We start from the raw sequence: 9732 nt of genomic DNA, 5'->3' as shown, positions 1-9732 counted from the left end.
AAGTGACCTTGGCTCAAGAGGAATACAATGAGGACTAAGTGTCCTCTGAGTTTGTTTCAGCCGGCTCAACCAGACGTACAGTTGATGGCCTACCAAATCGTTGCATCTTCACCGAGCTAACCTGGTTTCAGATTCCTCACCTTTACCTTAGTTATTTCCGCTACTGAAGAATTTGTGGTATATCCTAGGAAGAATTTGAACTGGAGACTTTCATCATGTTGTTTGTCATTTCTTCAGTTCATCTTCTGCATGCATGTATGCTTGTATGATTACATGTTCTTCACATGTATGTATCTTGTATGCATGTTTTCTGTTACCGTGTTGATTTAGCTCCCTCATGTTTCTGTTTCTTCACTCTGATTTCATCAAATGCATCAGAGTTTGACGAATTTCTAAAAATCTCCCATTCACCCCCTCCGGGAGTAAACCTACGCTTTCACCTCTGTCGAGCATCGTCGGAGTCGGCCTGATTCATGGCCTAGCGAAGGATGTCGACTGACATAGCGTCCTTCGTTGGGTCAGGAATTAGTGTCTTCAACTCCTCCGTCGTCGCCTTGTTCACCATAGCGTCTGAGACTTTTTGCATGTCTGCCATGATGCTGAAGTTCGAGCAGACTTCCATGGTGTTCTCGAACTTGGTGCGGTTATCGAGCGAGCACGCGAGGAAGAAAGCCCTCCATCCAATGCCCCAAGGAAAGGGGATGGGGATGGGTTGGAGTTGCTGCTGGAGTTCATGGCGATGGATATATAGGAGGAAGAGTGAGAGACAAAGAGATAACTGAGTGAGATGGTGGGTAAGTAGTGACCGTGAGGATGGGTAATTAAAGGGGTTATGGATGATAGATTTTAATGGCGATCAACCTGGGAACTTTGTGCGCTTCATAATGCGTGCTCTTTGTAATGCATATCAACACAGAGAACAAGGGCAAGGAGGTGGTGCCGCCCATGGACAAGGGCAAGGAGGTGGTGCCGGCCATGGAAGTTGTGCTAACCATGCTTGAGGAGGTGGCCACAGATGAAGACGAGGTGCCGAAGGAACCCCCTAGCGGTAAGCGCCGAAACTACAGGCACTACCACGAGGAGGATGGTCCAACCCACTTATGCAAGGTGATCTTTGCCCCTCAGCTGGAGTGCATCCCGATGCCCCTGGACTGCACCGAGCACTTCCCGGACGTGCTGACATTGTTCAAGCTAGGGACGAACACCGGCTGCTCATCGAGGGTGGCTGTCCAGCTGATGGATGACAGAGTCACCCTCGATCAGAGTTGGGACCCCTTCACCTCGTCCATCAGATCAGGATTGGCTACATGGTGATGTTCAAGTTGCTCACTCCCGACACGCTCAAGGTCATCGTCTTCAACGATGACAACACTGAAGTGGTGACCAAGTGCGGGAGGCACGACGACGCCTTCGTCATGAACGTCTAAGACAACCCTTCCTATGCTCTAGCTGGTTTAGTTTCATATCGTACTACTTTGCTTCTGAACTGTTATGTTTAAGTGTGGCATTGTATTTAAACTGCGGCTTGCTATGGTTACAACTATCTTCTGTTGTGTGTCTATGGGTTATTCTTTGCGCTATTGTGTGCTGGTAACCTCATCACCTCGCCGAAGAGGTTACCAGACAATATGTGTTGTATGGAACCAAACATCGTGTAGTTACGTAAGTCGAGCCTATGCGGGCAGCCAAACGCCATGGCAGAATTGCTCCCCTAATGCAAGATGACAAAATGCGCGGCAATCAAACGAAGTGCAGATGTTAGTTTTTTGCCTGTTTTACCTCAACCAGCCTTCATTGAGCGAGGCTCCACGGGCCAGGCTCGCTTAGAAAGGCTACCAAACACGTCCTTAATATCGCAGACCATGTGGCGATGCCTAACTGCAGGCCAGAGGGACGTCGCTAAGGATATTATATGAGAGGGTTGCCGTCAGGTTGTGGCGGCGTTGAGTTTTTGTGTCGGTGGTACTTCATTTTTTTCTGGGTTGTTTGGTTTGAAAAATTAGCACAATCTGACCTTTTGTGATGCCATCCACCGTGGTGTTTGATTTGCATGTTAGATGACACGCGCCAAGGCGTTTCTTCCATGGGACCTGGGCGGAAAGTGAGAGAGAATCCTAATTATAAAGGAATGCCTCCTAGAAAATCCAATTTCTTGGTTGGTGATATAGAAACAATTGGGTTGACCGAGCATCCAGGTATCAACACTCGTTTTTGTGTGAAATGACCCCCCACGGAGGGCGAAACGCCATGGACCATGGCGTTTGGGTCAAGTGTAAGGGAAACTCCAACGTGCTGACGCATTTTGTACGCGCACGTCTATTTGGATCGAAATGGACAGGAAACGCGGCCCAACGCACCGATGCAAATAGACGACCATCCATTTTCCATCCGCTTGCGGCCCATTTCCAGCCCAAATTTGGATCGGGTTTGCATCAGGGTAGACATGGCGCGGATGTGCGCGACGATTGCCCTTGTCCTCCCCCTGGCTCGCCCCATTAGTGACACATCACCATTCTTCCATTCCCCCATCCACAACCGAGACATCTGGCCACTCCGCCCTCATCGCTGCAGCCCACTTCCGGCCAGTTGGACCCTGCCCAAGTGAAAAAACATGTGGTGTGCCCATGTTTGATTTTGGTAATTGATGACATTCTCTATGGACTAATGCTTGTCTTGAGTTATATTTAAAGGGTTTGTCCATCGATATTGCTTGAAGACCATTTGTTGGTTTCAAGGTTATTAGAAGAACAGGGCCGGCCCTAGGGGGGCGGCCGCCCTACCATCTAGGGCCCCCACCCAGGTATGTAGGTACTAGGTATAGCAGGCCTAGGTAGGCCCATGTTAGAAAAAAAGTCAAAGGCACTGGCCCTTCAGCGTTCCACGCAGACGCATGCAAGCGCGCAAGCGAAATGAGCCGCAGCGGCACGATAGCAATCACTCCCCTCATCCTTTTTTCACATAGAAAAAAGAGACAGCTAGCTATCCCTTCACGGTTTCACGGCTTCACCTAAAAAAAGAGATCATGATCCCCTCGACAACACTTTTTTTTTTGAAACATACTCCCTCCGGTCCTTTTTAGTTCGCATATAAGATTTGTCTGAAGTCAAACCTCGTAAAATTTGACCAACTTTATAGAAAAAGGCATTAACATTCACAATGTGAAATCATTATCATTAGATGCGTTGTGACTTAAATTTTCATATTGTGTAACTTTAGCATTGTATATGTTGATATTTTTTCATATAAATATGGTCAAACTTTATGAAGTTTGACTCTAGACAATTCTTATATGCAGAGTAAAAAGGACCGGAGGGAGTATCCCCTCCACAGTTCGATCCGTCCCAATTCATCACACATCGATTCCCACGCTCCCAGCCCTAGGCCGCCGACGTCGACACTCCTGCCGGCTGGCGCTAATCTCCTTCCTGATCGAGTTCACCGCTGATTTCAGTTCAAGGAGCCCATCGCCACTCGTCTTTCGTCAATTGCTCTCCGACTCTAGGCGCTGCACACAGTACACGGACTGACGCTCATCACGGATTCGACCATCAGGATCAGGTATATCATCTTGGTGATTTTCCATTCCTTGATGAATGTGCGGTATCGTTCAATAATTGATCCAATGATTTTCTTTTTCAGGATTGTGTGTTATCATGTTGGTGAGAAACATGAACTATGCATCGAGTAGTAATAAAAGGAGAAAGGGAGAAGGTTGTGGATAAATTGATACAATCACAGCGCGGACATATTCATACATAGTTCAAGAGTAGTATTGGTGCTTCCACTACTTTGGTAAACCGAGCTGATGAGTTACCGATGGTTGCCATAGAGGGAGATCAACAATCTAATGGGAATTCAGAATTTGATCAGCAAGAATAAAATGTCAACAGTTTGTCGAAAATGATTGTCAAGAATAAATTCTAGAAGCTGAGAAGGATTTCCAAGTTTAGTATTTGTTAATTTTTTGGTTTTGGTTGATATGACAATCACTTCTTTGAAGGATAGATTTAAAGAACTCATGGTGGTTAAAAATATATTTGGATTTTTATTGAGCTCGGGCACCCTTAAGTCATTAAGTGATAATGAACTTGAACAAGGTTTTTGGAATTGAAACTGTTGAAGAATTATTTGAGGACACCAATGAATCAACGGAGGTTAAATGGTTTGGCTATATTATGCATCGAGAGGAAATTATTAGATGAGATTGCCATCGACCCATCATAAGTGACTTTGCACCGAGGATTGTTAGAAGAAAATTTTAAGGTAATATGTATAAATTATTTTATATGTATATTAAGTTTGGATGAATTTAAGTGTTATTGGTCATTTTTCATATAAACATATATTCATTTTTATTACTACGATATGTTTATTAAGGGCCCCGAAATTTAGGTTCGCCTTGGGCCCCCAAAATCTCAGGACCGGCCCTGTAGAAGAAGAATATGTGTTGACCAAGGTGCTATTCAAGGATTTATCCAAAGATTGGTCACGTAAGAGTTGAGCCTATTGCAAGCATGTCTTGAAGAAGAAGATTGTACGAACATTCATGTTTACCTTTAAGACATCATCTTGATAAAGAGAGTTCGAAAGATTCAATGTTGATCAAGACTAAGTACAAAGAGTGATTCAAGTTGATCAACACACAAAGCGTAGAAGATGTACCAAGCGGGATCAAGTGATCTTATGGTATGGTGACCATTGTCCATTACGCTTTGTGTACTAACTCGTGGTCTATGTGAGAGTTGATTGTGGGGTTAGGTATGTTTCCATGGTCGTGCATCAAAAGAAAGATATCATATAACCAATGGAGGATGACATCAAGTGGTGATCGTCATCAAAGTTGCGGTGTGCAAGTTCAAGTGGAGCATCACGAAGAGATCACATGCTTGAAGCTTGCCGTCCATTATGGTGACAATGGACATGTGAATATGTGCCGAATAGAGCTCACCTATAGTGGAGTATGGGCGGGCAATCTTCTAGTCTTTATCGAGCCGGCACAATCAGGAAAGGTGGTCCATCTTAAGGAGGTCAAGATCGTCATCATCTAGTTCAAGTGGACTATGCACAAGGCAAATGTGTGACCTTGATAGATTTTCTATTTTACTGGTCTCATGGTTAGTTGAGAGACCGGGTTATAGAATTGGTAGCCGTACTACCATGGGGGGCTCTCAAGTGAGTAGCTTGATCGTATCAATCATAGAGAGCTCAAACCATTGCATTCTTGGCATCATATTTCTTGGTTCTTGTTTGGCCTTTTTGATTTGAGAGTCCTTGAGCTTACTGTCGCCTTCATGGCAAGTTGAAGTTCATCGAGAATGGATTCCGTTTGCTTCATCTAGTGTGTTTGCCATGTTGGAGAGTTTGTCGGTTCATATTGTGGGAAGGTCCTCTTCCTTATCCTATTGGCATTTCTTCTCCTTCCTTATTGGATAGTACTTGTCGTCATCTATCCAACAAGCTTGAGTTTGCTAAATTTGAAGTTCATTTGCATCTATTTATCTTGGGCAGTTTTCTTCTCCTAAGCGGTAGTACCGCTCCGCCCCACAGTAGTACCGCTCACATGGTACTTCCACTATGAGCTACCGTACTCTCTTCCACTTGTTTTCGTGCTCCTGTAAATGGGCGGCAGTAGCACGGTAGTAGGGGGCGGTAGTATCGCCCGCGCGGTACTATCGTAAGTCTATCCCTATAGTGGTAGTACCACTCCTAAGAGCGGTAATACCGCTTGTGCACAACTTGTGCACATAACGGTTGGATTTGGGGGTGCCTATAAATGGGGTCTTCTTCCCCAGTGAATCCAATCCTTCTAGCTCGTGTTCTTTCCTCATTGTTGACCTTCTTAGAGCTTGCTATCCCTCAATTCATCCATGATTCTTGTTAGTTTTTTTTGGGAGGGGGAGGGGAAGAGAGGAGATCTAGATCCACATTTCCACCAATCACTTTCTTCTCTATGTGAGGAGAACCCCTTGGATTTAGATCTTGAAAATCTTGTTGTTCTCCTTTGTCAGTGGACGACCATCTATGGGGCCATCAAGCCCCTTGTGGTTCGGCTAGGGAGATGCACAAGGCGCAAAGAGCAACATTTTATTAATGTTTAAGTGGACTTTGGCCTGCAAGTGATCGATTGTTTAATGTTTAATTATGTTAAATTCTCACGCATATGTTTGAACTTGTTTTCTTAAGTCGACAAGGAAAAATACTTCGTCCATCGTTGGGCACCGCGGTCGACCCGAACGAAAAAGCGGATAAAATCCATCCGCTCGGCCGATCCAAAAAAAACAAAAAACGAACAATATTCACATCTGTCTAGATCGACGTGTTGTTGTTGCTCTTAGGCACACTGGCCAACAATACACGGGCGGGCTTGGACGTCGTCCATATGATCAACCCAAATGGACAAAGAAAAATGAACCAAATCGTCCGTTTGCGTCGAAGTTGCCCTAAACACATGAGCCTTCCATGCAACCAAAACGTCACGGTAGGTGGAGTCATCAAAATGGGTCCCGTCGAACTTAAAAAAAGAGGGTCAAACCATTTTAAACTTTTAAGGAGGGTAAAATTGTGTTAAACTTTAGTAAATGGGTTAATACAACAATTTTAACCGGTGCAAGATAAAAACTGCGTGTACCGTGGCCGTTTGACCTGGCTCCTTTTGCATCAGAGCCACCAACCAAGGATTCTTGTCTCTTAAGGCATGTTCGGTAGCTCTCCACAGCCTCAGAATCCTCAACTCCATAGCCCAAAACCATAGCCAGCTTCTCCTGAAAAATCCTGGAGTTCACAGATCGTTTGGCTCCATAGCTTCTCGCTGGTTAGCGCTGGCTTGGGCTGGCAGCCCATTTGGCTTGGCTGCAACCCAGCCCTCCCACGTTCTCACCTCTTGGCCCACCTTGATGCTTCTTCAACCTGCAGCACTGACAGAACAGGGTGTTTCCTGAAGCTGTCAATTTGCTATCAAATAGGGAGATAAAGGCCACGATTTGCCTGAAGTTCAACACGTAATTTGTTGCCCACTTTGCTCCAAATCCATTCTATCAAATAGCACATTCTATCATTCAGTAATGGAAGAGATCGGAGTGCAGCACTGACGCCTAGCTACGAGTAGTGCGTGAGCCAGCAAAGCCCAGCCCAGCGCGTGCGCAGACAACGCCACAATGTGGGCGGCGAGACCACTCTCCCCCACGCCCACTCTCGCGGGCGGCGCTCGACTGGGCCGCCAGGAACGCAGCCGCCGGGACGGAGCCGTCGATACGGGACAGAGAGAAGGACCTGGGTGTGGAATCAGCCGGAGAGGCTCGAACTCCTGGCGGCAGAGCTAGGTCAGATCGGCCGAGAAGGAGGACATGCGCGAGCGCGTCGGCGACGGTTGAGGAAGATAAGGGGAACGAGCGGCAGGGGAGGGAGAGGAGGGGAACAAGCACGTCATGGGAGAGAAAAATCAGTGCGAACCGGTACGCAAGTTCACTTGGCGGTGGCAATCGGGAGTAATTTCTGTCAACTCCCGCTCCTTCGATTTCTGGGAGCTCGGATGTTTCAACTCCACCGCTCCTCTAATTTTACACTACGCGAATAGCCAGCTTCCCACTTGTATAACCAGGATTTGGATCGTTCGGCTGGGCTTCCGACCTGGAGCTGAGGATTACGGAGGCAGAGGGCTACCGAACACGCCCTTAGTCGTAAAAGAAAAAAATATTTTTGGCTCTTTAAAAAGATAGTCTTGCGCGATCATAAAGCCTCGCTGAGAAGAAAGGAACCCACGCGGCAACTTCGCCTGGGTTCTCAACCTCGGCGTCTAGCGCTGTCCCGGCGGGGGCCATCCACACCATGCACTTGTTTTCACCGGCAGGTGATCTGATCAAACTGGCGTTACACGGCAGGTGCCAGTTTCTTTCCCAAACCAGAAAGTTTTATCATCCGATGCCTTGTGTTGACCTCCCGTCAAGCGGGTAAACCAAAATCTAAACCGTGCTCTCATCCCCTACAAAAGTTTGTCTTTATTCCTAAAATATAGTACTCTTTTTTTATAGAGAGAAAAATATAGTTCTCCCTCTGAAAAGAAACATAAAAGATCTAAACGCTTTTATATTTCTTTACAGAGGAGTACATATTTAGTGTGTCAATTTGGTTTAGAGTTAGTATGAGCAACTCTAGCAGGAAATAATCGATGCTACAATGATTGGCACATAAAAGATTATCTAGCAGAGTCATCGTATATACTCCCTCCATTCCATATTACTCGTCGCTTGTACTAAATCAGCGACGAGTAATATGGAACGGAGGGAGTACATGATCATTCAAATTTATTGAACTCGTCCAAAAATAACCTCGTAGATATGGAGGTTATGAAGGCCAGATTTGCAGCCGCGCTCTCCATCGCCAACCACCGACACTGGAGGAAAATATCATCTTCTTGCTCCTCGCCGCACATCTGGGTTTTGAAGCTCCCTGATGCCCATACTTGAACCAATGGGCAGAAATAATCACCGGCTAGGGAACGTGACCGCTAACCACCCGCCTTGTTAATGGCGCGGGCGCTTTCTCGTATTCTCATGGCGGTCCGTTGATACTAGTGTCGGTACTTGTTTTCACTTGTGAGAGAATAAGTCAAATTACCCCAAAAAAATCCATTGTCATCATTTTGATTGGAACAATATTTTATAGTGGTTCTTATGTTGTGTTTTCAGTTGATGTAAGGAAAACATGAATGAGCTGTCAAGAGAAGAAATCGAAGGTGCGTCTACTCTCAAATGTTCGAAAAAAACCAGGACACTTAACACACGGCTGGTTGCGTATCATACGAAGGCTTTTATCCATGCTTAATTCAGCTTCTATGTTTGCTAATATACTCCCTCCGTTCCAAATTACTCGTCACATAAATGAATGTATCTATAACTAAAATACATATAGATACATCCATTTTTACGACGAGTAATTCGGAACGGAGAAAGTAAAAAAGAAGAAAACTGTACACAAGAAAAATGTACACAACATATGTGGTAATAAATTATTCTATTTTCTTTTCATATATGCCAAGATTATTTAATATAATTATATTCTATTGAGCTACAAGCTAAAGCCGAGTGATCTAGTGTTGGCTCAAGATCAACTCGTTCTCGATCAAGCTACATAAACTACTCATATTTGACTGATTTCTTTTCAAGTTGATTTCGAGTTGATCTCAAGCGGCTCACGAGCCTTGAGCTTTTATTGCAGCCATAGTTGTTGGATGAGAACCTTTCGTCCCAAACGTTGTGCACGGGCGGTGCGAACTCTCCCCTATGGTGCACTAGTCGTGACACCCGCCACATCCTCCTCCCGTGATTATTGTGGCACTGGCGGTTCCCTTGACGACATCCATGGGGGATCTGGCGCCTGTGATGAACTGATGACTGCTGGGGATCAGGCACTAATGGCTTCTATCACGATGGGTGGTGTCGATGTGCGACTCGGGAGCATCATCCCCGTCAACGACTCCATACCATCAACGACGTCACCATCGTCCCCACTATGCCTCCTCGTTTATCTTCGTTCCCATCGAGGCCTAGCCTAAGCCCGAGCCCAAGCATGAGGACCCACTCGGGGCGTGTTGCAGCTCTTTGAGCTCAACGCAATGGAGAAGAGGAGCACACCGAGTGTTTTGGCCTCGCAAGTAGTGATGAGAAGGAGCAACATCAACTCACGCCCGTCGCTCCGAGGAGGAAGAGGACGACTTCGTCTCCATCGACGAGCTCT

At 45.9% G+C, this 9732-nt stretch overlaps 1 pseudogene; it reads left to right on the top strand.

The window, feature by feature from the left end:
* Nucleotides 1-939: 939 nt before the first annotated feature.
* LOC147959160 (uncharacterized) lies at nucleotides 940-1427 on the top strand (annotated as a pseudogene).
* The last annotated feature ends 8305 nt before the right edge of the window (nucleotides 1428-9732 follow it).

Source organism: Triticum urartu, chromosome 7A (genome assembly GCF_056163025.1).
Source record: "Triticum urartu cultivar PI428250 chromosome 7A, HENAU_Tu73, whole genome shotgun sequence".
Taxonomy (NCBI): domain Eukaryota; kingdom Viridiplantae; phylum Streptophyta; class Magnoliopsida; order Poales; family Poaceae; genus Triticum; species Triticum urartu.
Note: the sequence above shows the minus strand (reverse complement) of the source record. Positions and strands in the feature narration are given on the sequence as shown.